This window comes from Pan troglodytes, chromosome 6, assembly GCF_028858775.2.
Source record: "Pan troglodytes isolate AG18354 chromosome 6, NHGRI_mPanTro3-v2.0_pri, whole genome shotgun sequence".
Lineage (NCBI taxonomy): Eukaryota > Metazoa > Chordata > Mammalia > Primates > Hominidae > Pan > Pan troglodytes.
In genome coordinates this window covers 93,010,176-93,029,744 of record NC_072404.2, presented here as the reverse complement: position 1 = coordinate 93,029,744, position 19,569 = coordinate 93,010,176, and the positions used below count along the sequence as shown (strand labels likewise).

General features: G+C 39.4%; 1 pseudogene; it reads right to left on the bottom strand.

Moving 5' to 3' along the window:
- Positions 1 to 13,580: 13,580 nt before the first annotated feature.
- Positions 13,581 to 14,786, bottom strand: LOC100613648 (UV excision repair protein RAD23 homolog B-like; annotated as a pseudogene).
- Between the last annotated feature and the right edge of the window lie 4,783 nt (positions 14,787 to 19,569).

Sequence of the window (19,569 nt, the reverse complement as noted above, 5' to 3'; positions counted from 1 at the left end):
TACTAATCATAGGATTTAAATGTTATCATCTCAATGACCCCACTTGCTTTTCTTGAGTTTTTTCTTTATCACATTTACACAATACAATTTATTCTACTCATTTGTATTATTTACTTTCCTCATGAGATGTAAGTCCATTATGTCATTTGTCAGTTTTATTTATTGTTGAATTCTCTGTAACTAGCACAGGGCTTGAACACAGTTTTTGCTCAACACAAGTTTGTTGAATATATTCAGGAAAAAACATACAACTGGTTTTTAGTCATCATAAATGGTAAGAACTTGGGCTTTGGAGTCAAAGATCTTGTGTTCACTTTTTGGCTCCACCAATTATGAGCTGCGTGAGCATGGAGATAATAACCATGTCCATCTCACAGAGCAGTTGTGATATATTAATGAAGAACAAGCCCAAAGGGTATGTTTTGGAGTTCCTGGCCAGAGTAAACACTGGTCACTGTTTTTATGAAAGTATTTTTGAGTGGGCGGGGAAACGTGCTGTGTATCCTGTATGCTGTATCTCATTAAGTCTGCTTGCCTATAAGTTAAACATGAAGTGCTGTTGCCTCTGGGGACTCCAAGAATATCCGGACTCCTCCAGACTTTTAGACTAAATGAAGATACGGGGTAGGTTGATGTTTTCTTTAGGGTTGTGTCATGTCAAGTGTCCACTGGACATATCTTAATTTATTCTGCAATTACTCATACTCACCAGTACTTATTGGAAATGTAAATAAAGGATACTATAAATTATGATGAAAAGGATGGAGAACCATAGGATAAATAAAGAGGAGCTAAAAATAATCACTGAAACCTGAGCCAGTCCAGAGACTGTGGTAGGTCCCAGAGGGGATTCCTGGCTCTAGGGATCCCCTAAGGCCTTCAGGGTTTACACTTTCCATTTGGGTGTGGGCCTGTGACTCAGGCTGAATCATCCCCACTGAACTAGTCCAGCTGTTTCCATTTCCAGAGCTACGAGAACTTCCTTGGTCTGCAGGTTGTTTAAAGTAGTCATTTAAAGCACTTTAAAAATTGTCGAAGTGACTTCTGCCTTAGAAAAGCAAAAAATAAATTCTGCTGTTTTTAGAGGTATGAATCAACCTGGGAGCCCAATTCTAAATTACAAAAAGTGGAAAAAACTTACCCTAACTCTCCATTTAGAAACCACCTTTGCACCCGGACACTTGATTTAACAGCACATTCTAACGTGGAAGAAAAAGAAGAGGAAAAAAAAAATTAAACTCATTAAGAATGGTAACTTTGCAAAAAAAAAAAAAAAAAAAGCCTTTGGTCACAATTTAGGAGTTGAAAAAAAAAGAAATTAAAACTCTTCTCACTCTAAAGTTAGAGTTCTATAGGATTGTTAGGATCTGCAAATATATTTGAATGGAAATCAAATTATTTAGGAAGAATATATTTTATTACTGTTTGTGGAAGATTTTGCAAGGCAATATGTGGTAGAATATTCAAAGTACTAGAGATGAGTTAGATCAGACTCTGGCTCATTTCCCAGGAAATATAATATTGTATAAAGAAAAGCAGTATAATCAAGTTTCTTATGCTACCCATTCAGGTGTCTCACGTTTACCGGAAATTTAAAACAGATCTTCAAAGAGAAATCTACTTAACATGTAAAAGAATAAGACCAGATACCCATAGAAGCTAAATGGTGTTCTTGTGTATAAAAATTTTGAATGCATAAAATTTATAATTTTACAGAATTAGTAAAAATAAATAGAAAGGAATGTTGATAGACATAGAGTTAGAATATGTTCATTAAGTAAAAAAAAAAAAAACAAAAAGCCCAATTTTACTTCCATATCGAATATAATCAAATAATCCTGTTGCAATTGAAAGGCTAAAGCAGAATAAGAAATGCTAACACTGTGTTAGGTATGGAGATGTCCTCTGTAGATGATGAACCAGTAAGTAGAAGAAAATTTAGCTGTAAACCAAGCTCAGAATTAAGTAGGCAAAGAAGAATGAGAAGCTAACAAAAATGCCTCAAATTAATGAATAGGTAGGTTGGCCCATATTAATATTCAAATATTCAACTTGAACTTACAGTGATTTTTTTTTCTTGTGCTTTTGAAGTTATTTTTCAAAGATACATAATTTTTAAGTCACAGAGACAAATTGTTGCCAGAAAGGTTCAGGTAACAGATCATGAAAACATAAGTATTATTATGATTATTACTAATTCTGATATTTTGCTTTATAGCATAGATTCTTAATAGGTTTTGTATCACCAGCTCTTGCTGTTTGTAAGGCATTTTTGGTTTCACAATGACTGGGGACACTGTCAGTGATTATGGTTGATAGCCAGGGGTGCTAGCTGTCCTGCAATTCAAATCAATTAAGGCTTAAGGAAAGCATAAGGCATAAGGAAACCTTTTTTTTTTTTTTTTTTTTTTTTTTTGAGACAGAGTCTCACTCTGTCGCCCAGGCTGGAGCAGTGGCGCGATCTCGGCTCACTGCAAGCTCTGGCTCACTGCAAGCTCCGCCTCCTGGGTTCACGCCATTCTCCTGCCTCAGCCTCCTGAGTAGCTGGGACCGCAGCGCCTGCCACTGCACCTGGCTAATTTTTTGTATTTGTAGTAGAGACGGGGTTTCACCATATTCGGGTTTCACCATATTAGCCAGGATGGTCTTGATCTCCTGATCTCGTGATCCGCCCGCCTGGGCCTCCCAAAGTGCTGGGATTACAGGCATGAGCCACTGTGCCCAGTCTAGGAAGACTTTCTTACACAGTTTTGAAATATTTCGCTTTGAGAGGCAGGGCTAGCTGGATTTCGTAGCCTAGCTAGGAAGTTGACTGCATCCACCTTTAAACCCCGGGCTCGCAACTTAGCTCTCACCTGACCAATCAGGTAGTAAAGAGAGGTCACTAAAATGCTAATTAGGCAAAAACAGGAGGTAAAGAAATAGTCAATCATCTATTGCCTGAGAGTACAGCAGGAGGGACAATGATCAGGATATAAAGCCAGGCATTTGAGCTGGCAACGGCTACCCTCTTTGGCTCCCCTCCCTTTGTATGGGAGTTCTGTTTTCACTCTATTAAATCTTGCAACTGCACTCTCTTCTGGTCCATGTTTGTTACGGCTAGAGCTGAGCTTTCGCTCGCTGTCCACCACTGCTGTTTGCGGCTGTCGCAGATCCCCCGCTGACTTCCATACCTCCGGATCCGGCAGGGTGTCTGCTGTGCTCCTGATCCAGCAAGGCGCCCATTGCTGCTCCAGATTGGGCTAAAGGCTTGCCATTGTTCCTGCAGGGCTAAGTGCCCGGGTTCATCCTAATCAAGCTGAACACTAGTCACTGGGTTCCAGGTTCTCTTCCGTGACCCATGGCTTCTAATAGAGCTATAACACTCACCGCATGGCCCAAGATACCATTCCTTGGAATCCGTGAGGCCAAGAACCCCACACAAGGGTTGCCACCATCTTGCAAGGGGCCCTCTGCCACGTTGGAAGCAGCCCGCCACCATGTTGGAAGCTCTGGGAGCTAGTGTGTCCGGAAGTGGTGGGTTCTTAGTCTCACTGACTTCAAGAATGAAGCCGCGGACCCTCACGGTGAGTGTTACAGCTCTTAAGGTGGCACGTCTGGAGTTTGTTCCTTCTGATGTTCGGATGTGTTTGGAGTTTCTTCCTTCTGGTGGGTTCGTGGTCTCGCTGGCTCAGGAGTGAAGCTGCAGACCTTCATGGTGAGTGTTAACAGCTCTTAAGGCGGCGCGTCTGGAGTTGTTCGTTCCTCCCGGTGGGCTCGTGGTCTCGCTGGCTTCAGGAGTGAAGCTGCAGACTTTCGCGGTGAGTGTTACAGCTCATAAAAGCAGTGTGGACCCAAAGAGTGAGCAGCAGCAAGATTTATTGCAAAGAGAAAAAGAACAAAGCTACCTTTCACAGTATGGAAGGGGACCCCAGCGGCTTGCCACTGCTGGCTCAGACAGCCTGCTTTTATTCTCTTATCTGGCCCCACCCACGTCCTGCTGATTGGTAGAGCCAAGTGGTCTGTTTTGACAGGGCGCTGATTGGTGCTTTTATAATCCCTGAGCTAGACACAAAGGTTCTCCACGTCCCCATCAGATTAGTTAGATATAGAGTATAGACACAAAGGTTCTCCAAGGCCCCACCAGAGCAGCTAGATACAGAGTATGGATTGGTGCACTCATAAACTTTGAGCTAAACACAGGGTTGGTGTTTTTACAAACCTTGATTGGTGTGTTTACAAACCTTGAGCTAGATACAGAGTGCGGATTGGTGTATTTACAATCCCTGAGCTAGACATAAAGGTTCTCCAAGGCCCCACCAGAGCAGCTAGATACAGTGTGGATTGGTGCACTCACAAACCCTGAGCTAGACACAGGGTGCTGACTGGTGTGTTTACAAAACTTGAGCTAGATACAGAATGCCGATTGGTGTATTTACAATCCCTGAGCTAGACATAAAGATTCTCCACGTCCACACCAGACTCAGGAGCCCAGCTGGCTTCACCCAGTGGATCCCGCATTGGGGCTGCAGGTGGAGCTGCCTGCCAGTCCTGCGCCATGCGCTTGCACTCCTCGGCCCTTGGGTGGTCGATGGGACTGGGCGCCGTGGAGCAGGGGGTGGCGCTCCTCGGGGAGGCTCGGGCTGCACAGGAACCCACGGAGGTGGGGGAAGGCTCAGGCATGGCGGGCTGCAGTCCCCAGGCCTGCCCCGAGGGATGGCAGCTAAGGCCCGGCGAGAAATCTAGCGCAGCGCCGGTGGGCTGGTACTGCTGGGGCACCCAGTACACCCTCTGCAGCCGCTGGCCCGGGTGCTAAGCCCCTCATTGCCTGGGGCCCACAGGGCCGGCCGGCCGCTCCGAGTGTGGGGCCAGTCAAGCCCACACCCACCTGGAACTCCAGCTGGCCCGCAAGCCCCGCACACAGCCCTGGTTCCCGCTCGCGCCTCTCCCTCCACACCTCCCTGCAAGCTGAGGGAGTGGGCTCCGGCCTTGGCCAGCCCAGAAAGGGGCTCCCACAGTGCAGCGGTGGGCTGAAGGGCTCAAGTGCCGCCAAAGTGGGAGCCCACGCAGAGGAGGCGCCGAGAGCGAGCGAGGGCTGTGAGGACTGCCAGCACACTGTCACCTCTCACTAGGACACCCCTTAACAGCTTGACATTCATACAGTTAAAACGATTGCCGGGTGCGGTGGCTCACGCCTGTAATCCCAGCACTTTGGGAGGCTGAGGCAGACGGATCACCAGGTCAGGAGATCGAGACCATCCTAGCTAACACGGTGAAACCCCGCCTCTACTAAAAACACAAAAAATTAGCCGGGTGCGGTGGCGGGCGCCTGTAGTCCCAGCTACTCAGGAGGCTGAGGCAGGAGAATGGCGTGAACCCGGGAGGCGGAGCTTGCAGTGAGCCGAGATCGCGCCACTGCACTCCAGCCTGGGTGACAGAGCAAGACTCTGTCTCAGAAAAACAAACAAACAAAAACAAAAAAAACCACTCATGATTATTTGAACCTAGAATTTCATTCTATTTTACATATAAACCAAAAATTACTTTTGTATGTTTTTCAAATGTACCAGATTTTTCAGGAATGCACTCTAATGTAAACGTAAATGTACATTTATTTATGTTGATTTGTTTTTATGATCTCCAAATACTATAGGAATTCTACTGGCTCTCTAGCTTAAGGTCTAAACTGAAATTAGCTTACTGGTCTTTTTCCTAATCTTGTTCCTTGGTGCAACCTTCTGTGACTAGAGACAAAGAATCCTGACCCAAGTAAAATAATAGTTCTCCTAAGGCCTAGAGAAGAGCTACTATAAGCTAACCACTACAGATCTCCTTTCCCTGGTTTCCCTGAATCTTACAGGGACAAAGGGACCTCCCATGGAGAAGTAATCACAAACTCATTTTTACCTTACCAGCCTTAGGAAAAAGGAAGCAATTTAGAAAGGGAGAAGAATCCAAACAGAGTTCCTCCCTGGAAAAGCTCTTCTAACACAATAGCCTACTTTGTCCCTCTGTTAATGGTGAGAAAGAGTGGCCTAGAGCTATTGCTACAGCGTATAGCCAACACTTATAATAAATTACCAGAGCTACTCGTTTTTGGGTGGTAGTTGGTTTGTTTTTGTAAACTAGTTTGAGATAATTTTCTCAAAAAAGGAAAAGAACTAAATAATTATAACCTAATAATTTTTACAGATTTTATATGCACATTTATTATTAGTATGTAAGGAGTGAACATTTAAATATCTTTGTACGCACATAACTTTTTTTTTATTATTATTACATAAAAAAGGAGAACTTACACTCCAGCCTGGTGACAGAGTGAAACCCTGCCTCTAGAAAAAAAGAAAAGAAAAAAGAAAAAAAATTCAGTCTCAGTATCCTGGCATATGTCATTATATTGAATATTTTATATATTCTATGACATTTATAAATTTTCCAGTAGACATTAACTGGAGATCAATGCTCTGTAACCATTTCTTTTATCATATATTTTTCCTATCTTTACTTAAACCACTTACCCAGATCCATTATTACTGATTTTCAGTAAAAGAGGGATGTGAAGTCACACATACATGTGCACACACACACGTGCACACACACACATACACACACGCACTAGAAAACATCCTGGGAATGATGGTTTCAAATAACTCTTACATTTTGCATATTGCATCAAAATGGCTATCCAGAGCTTTACTACCTGGAGTGTGGTTCGTGGAAGAGCAATAATTGACATCACCTGGAGCTTGTTTGAAATGCAGAGTTATAGGCCGCAGAATCAGTATCTGCATTTTTATGAATTTCCTCTTATGATTTGTATACATACACAGTTTAAGGAACAACGATCATGAAAAGGGTCAGCAAACTTTCTGAAAATGACCCAATAGTAAATATATTAAGCTTTATAAGCCATTCACTTTATAAGCCATTAACTACTTAACCCTGAAGGGGTAGTGCAAAAGCAGTTGGAGATAATATGAAAACAACTCTATGGTTGTGTTTCAATAATACTTTACTTATGAACACTGAAATTTAATTTTCACATGTCACCAAAAAGTATTCTAACTATTTTTCCTTGAATACTTTTTCATTACTTAAAATGTAAGAATTCTCCTAGGTCACTGTGGGCTACCAGATTTAGCTTGTTTGCTGCAGTTTAATGGCCTCTGATCCAAAGCAGTTTAACCTTCCATAAGGTGATATTCTATGCAGAGTTAATAAAATATCTGAGAAGCCAAAAGTAGAATTGCAAATAAAAGGAATCTAGTTTCAAACTCCTGGAAACCATGTTAAAGACAAAATGACAACAAAATAAGACAATCATGAAAAGAAAATAAATTCTCATTATTATCTATGCATATGTAACATATATATGTAATATATGTGGGTATGTATATAAAATATATATGTACATATTTATATATAAATATATGTATGTAATATGTGCTTATTATAGAATATATTAAAAAATGAAAATATTTAAGCTATGTAAATTATTTCCTCCTGAGACACACTGTTAAACTCTCAGTCTATTTCTTATGTTTTTGTAAGTATACACAACCATTACTGTATATATAATTTTATATTCTAATTTTCCCAGGTAATTCTATTTCATAAACTTTTTATGTATCTATAAATGGGCTTCCAAAATACATAATTTTAAAGGACAGCCTAATATTCTAATATAAGGATCTGTTGCAATTCCTTAGGCTTTGGTATTTTAAAAGACCTGTAGAAAACACTGTGAAGATGACTGAAAGTTAGGAGAATGTATAATGATTACTCAGTATAACAAACTAAACCTTAAAAAAGGAGTGGTTGCAGACATGCCCAATTATAGAGTACAGAAGGACCTCATTTAATGCTACTCAATTGAAGAGCATTAATTGAAGAATCACCTCCAGGAAGGGTGGATACTTATATACACAAAGGAGAGATAACTAGGTACATTTTTCATTGTAAAGTTAATGCATATTTTAAAAAGCTTTTTTTAAAAGTAAGTATAAGGTATTTGAAAAATCCTAATTCTTCTGGTATGTTCCTGTAATGCAAAATAGAAGGAAAGTGATCTCAAACCCAGTGTAATCATAATAATTTAAGACAATAAAAAGTTATTGAGATCATACAGAATAGCTACTAGGATGTTCATTGTATATTACCTGCATGAAGAAAAACAGAAACAAATTGTGAAAACGGTGTGGTCCCTCCTGTTTGAAAATATTTAAAAATCTCTGTAGAGGTGTGATGACAAAGATAATACATTTGACCCTTGAGCAACACGAGTTTGAACTGTGCAGATCCGTGTATAGGTGGATTTATTCAGCAAATATATTTTAACTATTTCTTGAGATTATGACAATTTGAAAAAGACAAAACACGTGGCCTACAAATATGAAAAATTAAGAATAATCTAAGTATGTCATTAATGCATAAAATATATGTAGACAGTCTTTTTATCATTTAGTACCATAACATACCCATAAATTTATAAAAAGATAAAATTCATCAAAACTTAGGCACACATGACCTTACATGGCAACATTTGCAATAGAGAGAAATGTAAATAAATGTAAAGAGGCAGTATTAAGTCATAACTGCATAAAATTAACTGTAGCGCATACTATACTACTGCAATGATTTCCCAGCCACCTCCTGTTGCTATTGCAGGAGCTCAACTGTTGGGGGTATCTGCTCAAATGCCAGATGACACCAGTCATCTCCATGTGAGCAGTTCATTTCTCTACTAAATTGTGTGTAGCAGTAAAAAGTGCTCTTCCATAGTTCTTCATTTTTCATTGTGCTTAATGCAGTACCTTAAACCTGGAATAACACCATGGGACCCATACAAAGTGTCACTAGTGATGCTGGAAGTGCTCCCAGGAAGCAGAGAAGTCATGACATTATAAGAAAAAGCTGAATTGCTTGACGTGTAGCACAGATCGAGGCCTGCAACTGGGGTTGCCCCCCCCACCCATTTCAGACAGATGATTCACCTAGGAAATAGACAACGTAAACTATTGTATGGACAAAGACAGTAAAATATTGCAAATGTATTTTCTTTTCCTTGTGATTTCTCAATAACATTTTCTTTTCCCTAGCTTATTATAAGAATATGGTGTATAATACATGTAACATAGAAAATATGTGTTGACTGTTTATGTATATGCAAATTTTTGACAATTTGGGGGATGGCACCCCTAACTCCCATGTTGTTCAAGGCTCAATCCTACACCAAGTATTAAAACACTGAAATAAAGTTTGTAATTGTATTGGCTTTTTACCAAAAGTGTATGATTTGCAATTCTGACTTTCCTTCACTTACTGTTATGAGTAAAAATGATGATGCCAATATATTTATTTTCATTAGAAAAATAGTTCATTGTCTTCCAGGTTAGGAAGGGAAAGAACCAAAGAGTGGAATTTCAGTTAAATTTTAATTCATTTTTAAATTGTCTAAATTCCAAAAATCTAATACTTTATATAATTAAACTTAATTTTAATCTAAGTTATAAGCATTTCTTCAAAGCTTTCTTCAAATTCTCCAAATTTGTTCACGGGCTGTGTGTGCTTGCATGCAGCATATGTATGTATTATTTGTTCCTTAATATAAAGCTATTCTTAGGATTTATGCTGCGAGGATTGCCTTATAGATGACATATAATTGATCCTTCAATGACTGGATAATCTAACATCCTTCTTGTGTCCAACATACAATTATGCATAGTTTTATGAAAGAGTGACTTTTTATTGAAGACAACAGCAAATTATTAAGTTAGATGTAATTTTAGTTACAACTTGGCTAAAATCTACCTATAAACAATGTTAAAAACTGTCAGAATAAAAATAGTCACTTGTGTTAAAAAAAAAAAAAAGAAAGAAAAAGAAAAAAACCCTGAAAAATGGAGCAGAGAAAGGACATGAAGGAATGGTTTTCATGAACAATTGTCTGATTAAAAAAAAATCTATCACAAAAGACTCTGCAAAAGCTATAACCTTGCACAAAAGCCACCACAACCTTATGCAAATAACTAACTAGCTAACTAAATAACTAACTAAACAAATAAATCAAAAAACTTCTGCCAGAACATCTACCCAGCAATTGCCTATCCAATTTTGCACTAACTCCACCCTTGTTATTAATCTTTGCAACTAAGGATAATTATCTCACAACAATTATGTAATCCTCTTCATTTTTTTCTTTAAAAACATTTGTTTTCTTTTACATCTCTGAATATGCAGAGAGGACTATGACACACATATACCCATTGCAGTTCCTATTCTGAACTAAACATCATTTCTTTTAGCATATCCCTGTCCATTTGTTATTTAGGTTGATAAAAACAACAGCAAACTGCATAGTCTACAAGCCTGGTTTTCCTAATTTCCCTGTAAAAATAATTTACCATCCTTCAAATTGTCAAATTTTCCGCATCTCTCCCCTTTTCTTATGAAGAAGTGTATATATGCCTGCACCTGCACCTAATTGGGTTATTGGATAATCATTTCCCTGTGACTCCCCCATGCTATGTACATTAAATAAATTGGCAGTAATTAAAAGAGAGACAATTGAAACACAGTTGTAAAGATAACTGAAGTGAATATGGTCCATCTATTTTTTAGCTCACATAGATCCTAAATTGCCTTTTTATTGTATTTTTTTTCCCCAAAAGATTAGTAATAACTGATTGGAATCCCTTTAAAATAGCAAATGCTTCTCAAGGAATATATGACTTCAAAACCGTTATTTAAAGAATAGGGCGAATGGCAAATAAAATGCTACACATATGACATAAACATTTAAAATTTTTATTTAAGTAAAATGTGTCTCACTAGACTTTTGTGTCTCACTAGGATACATTTTCATCTTACAGGTGAGATAATTATTGCCTACAAAAAGTACACTTATGGCTGGGCATGGTGACTCACACCTGTAATCCCAGCACTTTGGGAGGCTGAGGCGGGCAGATCAGTAAGTCAGGAGTTCAAGACCAGCCTGGCCAACATGGTGAAACCCTGTCTCTACTAGAAATACAAAAATTAGCTGGGCATGGTGGCGGGCATCTGTAATCCCAGCTACTCAGGAGGCTGAGGCAGGAGAATCACTTGAACTGGGAGGCAGAGGTTGCAGTGAGCCAAGATCTCACCATTGCATTCCAGCCTAGGCAACACAGTAAGACTCTGCCTCAAAAAAATAAAAAAGGACACTTATTTTCAAGAGTGGATCTTTGAAATCTACTAGTAGAGGCAAAGAAGGAAAGTTCCCCCTTCATTTCCTGAATGTTTGTTAAAAATGAACTGACAAAAGGAAGATTAATAGGAGAGAAAGGCATACAAATTTATTTAATGTGCATAGCATGGGGAAGTCACAGGGAAATGATCACCCAATAACCCAATTAGGTACAGATGCATGTATATATACACTCCTTCACAGGAGAAGCAGAGTGATGGGGAAAATTTGGCAACTTGAGGGATAGTAAATTATGTTTAGGAGGAGATTAGGCCTAATGCTCAAACAATAGTTGCTAAATAATTTTCTTTGGAAATTGAATGGGATGTAGAGCAGACAATAGTTGGGATGAAGTTTATCTGGGCTTTAAGTGTGGTGTTTAATTTTCAGTTTCTTTCTCTGCGATACAAGTTTTAATCTTCTCTGGTTAATGAAATTTCAGGAAAGGCAATTGTGTTCTTTGCAGATCTGGTTTCTAGCTAGATAAGGGAACTTCAGAGAATAGCTTCACTCAGTGCTTTGGGAGAGACAGAGGATTGAAAGACAGGGGGTGGGTGTCACAGGGGTGTCGGGAGAATCAGAGAAATCTTGAGGCTGCTTCATGTCAATGCACCATATTCCAGGGTTACATTTTCTGAGCCCCAACACACTCAAGTTTTCAACCAATTCTAGGGTTTTCTGATTGAGGGTGCAAACACACTGATGTTAAAGATGAACATCTGAAATGTACCAGAGTCTGTTGCTGATATTTTGTTGCTTTGCCTTTTCTTCTTCTAAAAGGAAAAAAATAGTAAGACTGGAAAAAACAAGTTTTGCTGCGGTGGACAGATACTTTTTTTTGCTATAAAATATTTTTCCTTTAATATGCCAAGAGATATCTTGATTATATATTTTCAAAAGTATTTTTCTAGACATATCTCTTCGTCCTTTCAAAAGATTTTATCAGTCTTTCCAGGGATGCTGGATCACAGTTCTGTCCCCCTTCTCTTTTTGAAAGCAATACAACACTAATTATTTCAGTGGCAATACGTTCTTAACTAATAAAGAAAATCATTTACAAATATCAGAAATCTAGTTTTGAAATGTTTGCATTAATTTTGATCCGAATCAGAATTTTGTGAGTTTTTTTTTTTTTTTTAAAGGCAGTAGTTTGACCCACAACTTGCTGATAAACACATTTCTGCTGAAGAAAGGGAAAGAGGAAGAGAGAATACTGCATTTCTTCATTGGACCTAAAAGTGCTAATTTCACTAAGGGATACATCAAAAGCAAATAAGCAACAATTGTTTTAAAACTTTTACTGCAATACATCAATGAAGTAAACAGTAATCAGAAACATACCAATTTTCCCCCCAAACAAACAAAAAATGTAAACAGGAAAATAACTTTGTCTATACTCGTACAGCTTCTCAGATCACGTTAGAAGGGCACATCTGGCCGGGCATGGTACTTCACACCTGTAATCCCAGCACTTTGGGAGGCCAAGACAGGAGGATTGCTTGAGCCCCGGCATTTGAGACCAGCCTAGGCAACATAGTAAGACCTTGTCTTTACAAAAAATTAAAAATTAGCCAGGCATGGTGGTGTGTGTCTGTAAGTCCCAGCTACTTTGGAGCCTGAGGCAGGAGAATCACTTGAGCCCAGGAGTTCGAGGCTACAGTAAGCCACGATCAGGCCACTGCACTCCAGCCTGTGTGAAAGAGCAAGACTGTTTCAAAAAAAAAAAAAATTTTAAAAGGCCTGTAATTAAGTTATCAAGAAATTTTAAAATAGTTAAAGTAGTTATTTTCATTGTAAGAAAAGCTTCCCTTTCTCCCCCACCCCACCCCATGTATTTAACAGGAAAGAATGGGCTTTCTTATACATTAATTTTAAACTTTTGTAAAGCAGCAACAATTAACCATCAATAATTTCGCATTTCTCTTTACAGTTGCCATAGAGTTTCCTTTTAATTCCACAAAGCCCTTATCCAGTGTTTTCATGAAACAGACTGAAAATTCTACATACCAATGATTCTTTCTGAAACCAATGTTAAGTCAAAGAAATATAAAACAGGGCATTACACTAAATTTCTGAATCTAGTACACTAAAAAGAGTGAAACCTAGGGAAAGTCGCCTACTTTGTAGAAGAAATAAAGACCTGCAAAAGCAGGCTGTATAATCATACCGTTTGGATGTGCAGCACCTGCTAATTGAAGCGTACATGCACTGTATTCATCCCTGCCCTATATGTCCTAGATCTCACCCTCCCCACCCCTAAAAATCTATCATATACAAAGTATTGTGGGTAGGATCCCAAGTTTTTCTGGACAACCCACTGGATATAGTTAGTGTAATGCACTGGTGTGAGGTGTAAGATACAAAAAAGTCCCTTTCAATCTTCATTCAAGTTCTGCTATAGAAGAAAATTGGCAGCCAAACTGATTCTTCTCACAAACAAAATATGCTCATATCATAAGTCTTTCAGGAAATCTTAATGCCTTTAACCTTTCTATAGCTTCTTTAACCTAATGTTACTAGAATGTAGTTCATATGACCACTTCCAACTTTGCAATTCCTCTCCTGCCACTTCCACCTCTTCCTCCATGTTCACCAGCTTCTTGAACTAGTTCATTTACCATCTGAATAAAATGCTCCTGGTGTTGGCTAATTTGCTGCAGCAATTAAGGATTCTCTTGACCTATCTGTTATAGCAATGCTGGAAAAACAGGGAAGGATTCTATTGAGTAATTTGTCTCATCTGTCAAAACTGAGGCTGATTCTGTGAAATTTCTTCGGGATGTTCCCCAGAACTTGTAGTTGTTGCTGTCATAGTTGCAGCAGCTGAAGACACTGCTGAAGACTGAGGAGTCCTAGTAGTACTTGATTGGGTGGGGAGGAGCGGGGTGCTCAACCACAGCCTGACTTTTTCTACCTCCGGGGATTCCTATTAAAAGATACTGCACTGCTCTGTCAGGATTGTTGAAAATGGCTCTCAGGGGCACAATTGCTTGCTCTTGTGTATAGCCCATTGACATGACCTCAGTTACCATATTCTCATAGGACTGACCTTTTACAAGTGTACTTGCAATTTCAAAAAGGTTTGGCAGAGAAGAATCCCCTGCTCTACTCTCAGTTGATGTTGAGCTAGTAGCCACTGGTGTTTCTGCTGACTTTTCTGCAGGTTTATCTTGTTCCATTGTACTAGAAGGTACATGTTTCAGGACATGCTGTTGTTGGTGCTGGGGTGATAGATATAGGTGTGGATGTGGGAGCAAAGGCAGAGATGAGGGTTGCAGCCTGAGCCACAGCAGCTGCTGTGGAGGAACTCACTTCATAGCAGTGGCAGGATTTGATTGCTGCGTTGTAGCTGGAGCTGGTATTTGTCACTGCTTTGGGTTTTGTCACCATAAACTCAACAAGTTTATATTTTTTGAGAGCAGTATCATCATTGAGGATTTTGCCTGCATAAAATGATTTTTGGACCTGCTACCAGAAAGTCATCTTTCCTCTTTTCAGGTTCAATTTTCTTTTTCAGTACTTTCACTGTCTCTTCACAGTCGATGTTGATCTTGAAGGTTGGCTGCCTAAGTTTTAGGGTGACCTGTGTGGTGCACCTCACAGCTCCACTGCAGGGCCATCGCTGGTGCCAGCCAGGCTGAGTCTGTGGCCCAGCCAGGACTTGAGGTCACCTGCACTCCTTGCGCTCTGGGAAGGAAGGTGGTGGGGGCTGGGAGCTTGTCATATTCACACAGCTGGGTGGTCTCACCAAGAGCCCAGACCTAAGGTCATGCTGATGACTCCCAACTATGGCTTTCCTTGTGAACAAGTGCACTGAGTCTGCAGGAGGCATGAGGAACTCTGTGACATAAGAGAATCCACTGGCCCACCACAGGATGGTGGTCGTCATCATCATGACCTGCCCCTCAGTGTTAGACAAATTCTTAAGGTGACCCCAGTGATCTCCACCTCCTAGTGTTCATGCCCTTGTGTGATCCTCTTCCTTGAGTGTGGGTGAGACACATGACTTCCTTCTAGCCAATAGATAATGGCAAAGGTGATGGGATGTATATATTTATGTCTGTGTGATTGCATGATTACATGATATTAGACTGTAGTGCTCATCTTGTTGGACTGTCTCCCTTGTTCACTTTGAGGAAACTAGAGGCTATGTTGGAGAACCCCACATAACAAGAATCTCTGGGAGACCTGTAGGACTGAGGGCAGCCTTTGGAGTGACAGGCTATAAGAAACGGAATCCCTCAGTCCTATAGTTACAAGAAGCTGAATTTAACCAGCGACTTGAGTAAGCTTGGAAGCAGATCCTTCCCTTGCAGAGCCTACAATGAGACTTCAGCTCTAGCGGACACTGATTGCAGCCTTGCTAGACCCTGAGCAGGGGACCTAGCTAAGCTGTGCCAGCCTCCTTCCCCAGAAACTATGAGATAATTAGTGTGTTGTTTTATGTCACTGAGTTTGTGGTAATGTTGTTCCTCAGTGACAGATAACTAACATATCTAGGAAACCATAGTTCATAGGTTCAGTATCTGTAAGCTTGGTGTAAGAATATTGATAATAATTTTTTTAAATGCATGTTTATGAGGCAGGGCAACATAGTGAGACCCCATCTCTAAAAAAAGAAAAAAATTAAAAATAAAATTAGCCAGGCATGTTGGCACATGCTTGTAGTCCCAGTTACTCAGCAGGCTGAGGTGGGAGGGTTGCTTGAGCCCAGGAGGTCAAGGCTGCAGTGAGCTGTGATTACACTACTGCACTCCAGCCTAGGTGACAGAGTGAGACCCTGACTCAAAAAAAATTTTTTTTTTCAAAGTAAACTATTTAGAAATAAACGTTTGTAAAGTTGGTAATTAAGGAGAGTAGGTCTTGGACAGAGGGAAATTATTATAGACCATGGACAATCTTGACATGGAAGTTATAGGCCATTGGTTTCTTAGTTTTTCTTTTTTATTTGCATATTTTTTATGAGAGCTGAATAATGAGCAGTGATTTGTGACATGAAAGCATCACTCACCTATTTAGTGATGTGATGGGATCAGCAGCCTGACAATAACAATTTGAAAAGAAAGATGAAGTATAGAAAAAAGAGAGTAAAGGGGACGTTAAAGAATGCTTTGCTGTAACAGGGAAGAGGCTGTCGAGGAGATAGATAGTATAGAGGAAAGGAGTTTGAAGGAAGATTGCTGTTTTTCTTTTTCTTTTTAATATGAAGACTAGAGCACATTTATACATCTACTTTAAAAAGAGCAATTGAAAGAGAAAGCGGACAAGCAATTTATAATGTACAGTTCCTAAGAAGGGGGAAGAAATAGAGTTCAGCCTATAGCTAGAAATATCAATGGCAGATGAAGGAGGGATACCACATCCCTCCTTAATCAACAATTAATCAACAGAAATGTGTGCAGGAAACAAAAGCATATATGCGGTTACGTTTTTAGCTTTTTCTATGAAATAGACATCTAGGTTATATGCTATAAATTAGGAAAGATTTTGGGGAAGGGTAGCTTACACACTTGAGAAGGAATGTTTTGGGAAAAAGTACCAAGAAGAGTGAGACTATGAGTTTAATAGCTAAAGATCCTAAATTTGCTAGACAGCGAAGGGAGCCCAAGTGAGTTACTGTTTATACCTTCAGTGTAATATCCATCCTCCTTGTCATGACTTTTTGAGACAATGCCTAGCTACTTTTTGTCTAGACATAGAGAAAGCAGGTGTATCAGTCCGTTCTCACACTGCTATGAAGAAATACCCAAGACGAGGTAATCTATAAAGAAAAGAGGTTTAATTGACTCACAGTTCTGCATGGCTGGGGAGACCACAGGAAACTTACAAGCAGGATGGAAGGCACTTCTTCACAAGGTAGCAGGAGAGAAAAGGAGTGCCAGATGCTTATAAAACCATCATATCTTGTGAGAACTCACTCACTATCATGAGAACAGTATGGGGGAATCACTCCCATGATTCAGTGACCTCCCACCGGCTCCTCCTCATTACCTGTGGGGATGTGCCTTCCATCCTGATTGTAAGTTTCCTGTGGTCTCCCCAGCCATGCACAACTGTGAGTCAATTAAACCTCTTTTCTTTATAGATTACCTAGTCTTGGGTATTAATTATGGGATTAAAATTTAAGATGAGAATTGGGTGGGGACACAAAGCTAAACCATGTCATTAGATAATGATGTTAATCCAGAGCTTGTGTTTTGCCTGATGGTTGAAGAATAAGAGAGAGGGACTAAGTAGTTTAGGCTATTGGCAATAGCATTACTGAAATAGGGAAATGTTAGACTCTAAGCAGGATAAGGAGAAGGTAAAGATAAGAGAGGCTGATGGATTGAAAGAAAGTCAAAAGGTAAGTAATCTAAAGGTTCTGATGAGATATTAACTTTCTTTTATTCTAAAAGAGTATACTGACTTTCTGCAGAGGTCGTTCATTTCATTAATGAGAATAAAGAGGTATTAGGTTGCTACTTACATCTCTTCAACAGTACACAGGAGACATTCTGTATTTACAGCAATGCTTTTGAAAATATGAAACATTAGGAATAATACAAGAGCTAAGCTATTTCAATCCTGAAAAATCAATTATGCTTTTTATGTTATTGTCATAAGTACCTATAGGAGGCAGGTTTTTTTTTTTTTTTTTTTCGGAGTCTCGCTCTGTTGCCAGGCTGGAGTGCAGTGGCACGATCTCCATTCACTGCAACCTCCACCTCTTGGGTTCAAGTGATTCTCCTACCTCAGCCTCCTGAGTAGCTGAGACTACAGGCGCACGCCACCATGCCCAGCTGATTTTTGTATTTTTAGTAGAGACGGGGTTTCACCATGTTGGCCAGGATGATCTCGATCTGTTGACCTTGTGATCTGCCCGCCTCAGCCTCCCAAAGTCCTGGTATTACAGGCATGAGCCACTGTGCCCAGCCAGGAAGTAGTTTTTAAGGAAAAAAAAATAACCCACTGTTCAAATGGTACAAATAAAATAACTAACATATTTATAAACTTTCATGCAGATCTTTTCATAACCCAAAAATTGAAACAGGAAAACTTATTTAAATATTTGAATATGCTAATATTAACATGAAGAACATATAAAAATATAGAAATATTTGTATATAAAAAGTTTGAGTATAATCATATGGGTTTCAAAATATGTATTCTACTTAAGTTACTATTACTACATCTATGATACAGGTGATAGAAAATAATGCTCAGAAAAAGTTAAATATTTTGATCATGGGCATCACTGAGCCACATAGTATTAAACCAGGATTCAACATATGCTCTTTTACTCTAAATATTGGTTTAAAAAATTCTTTCCAGCTAAAATCATTATTACAGATACTTGTAGATAGTTGAAATTAGTGTTTAGCATTATACATTACAATCAATTATATTCAGTATTTATTTTCTTAGTCATTGTACTTTCTTAACTTTTTGACTTCCAATAAAAATTTAGAGTTACTACGAGTAAAACATGTATTTCTGAGGGATGAGCTTTCTAGCCAGAGAAAACAGCATGCACAAAGGCCCTGAAGTAGGAGAACGCTTACCTAGGTTGAGAATTATTAAGGGACTCAATGTGTCTTGAATGGGGTGAGGGAGAAAGAAAATGATAGATAAGTTCAGAGATATAGTAGGAGTCCGCATCAAGAAAGACCTCCTAGACAACTATAAGGATTTTATTTTTATCCTAATTGACATGGAGCAGAAGAGCATTTGTGGGAAGGGACCTAGATGTGTTCATTTATTTAGAGGGAGGAAGTAGGTTTATAGATGGAGGGAATAAAGGGCAGGTTAGAAACCAGAACATATTAAGGTACAGATGCTTATTAAACATGCAAGTGGAGATATCTGGAAGGCAAGTGGATATAAAATCTGTAATTTGGTGGAAAAGGGTTGAATGGTTGAGTTTATTTGTATAAATTTGGGATCCTCAGCACTTTGATGTTATGAAAAACCATGGTCTTGGATGAGATTTCTAGAGGGTGTACTAGTCAGGGTTCAATAGAAGAAGCAGTTTCCCTAGAAGATAAATATGGATTTGTCATAAGGATTTTAAATTATACATTTTTGGAAGCTGATTAATAAGTCATTATAAGGTAGTTATGTTCCTGCCTAACAATACAGCTTGTTGTACAGAGGGTGGGTAGTCAGAAAAGAAGCTTACAAAACGAAAGAGAGAAAGAACAAGCTAAAACCTCCATGCATGAACAATGAATAAGAACCCAATGAAGACAGACGAAAACAAGTATCAGGTCTTGTCGCCTCTGATTTTGGTGATGTGGGTGTCCTGCAGAAGCTGGAGCCCTTAGTCATGGAGTTAAAGACACACGCCTGGCCCAGGAGACAGAGACGCTGAAGGAGGTTCC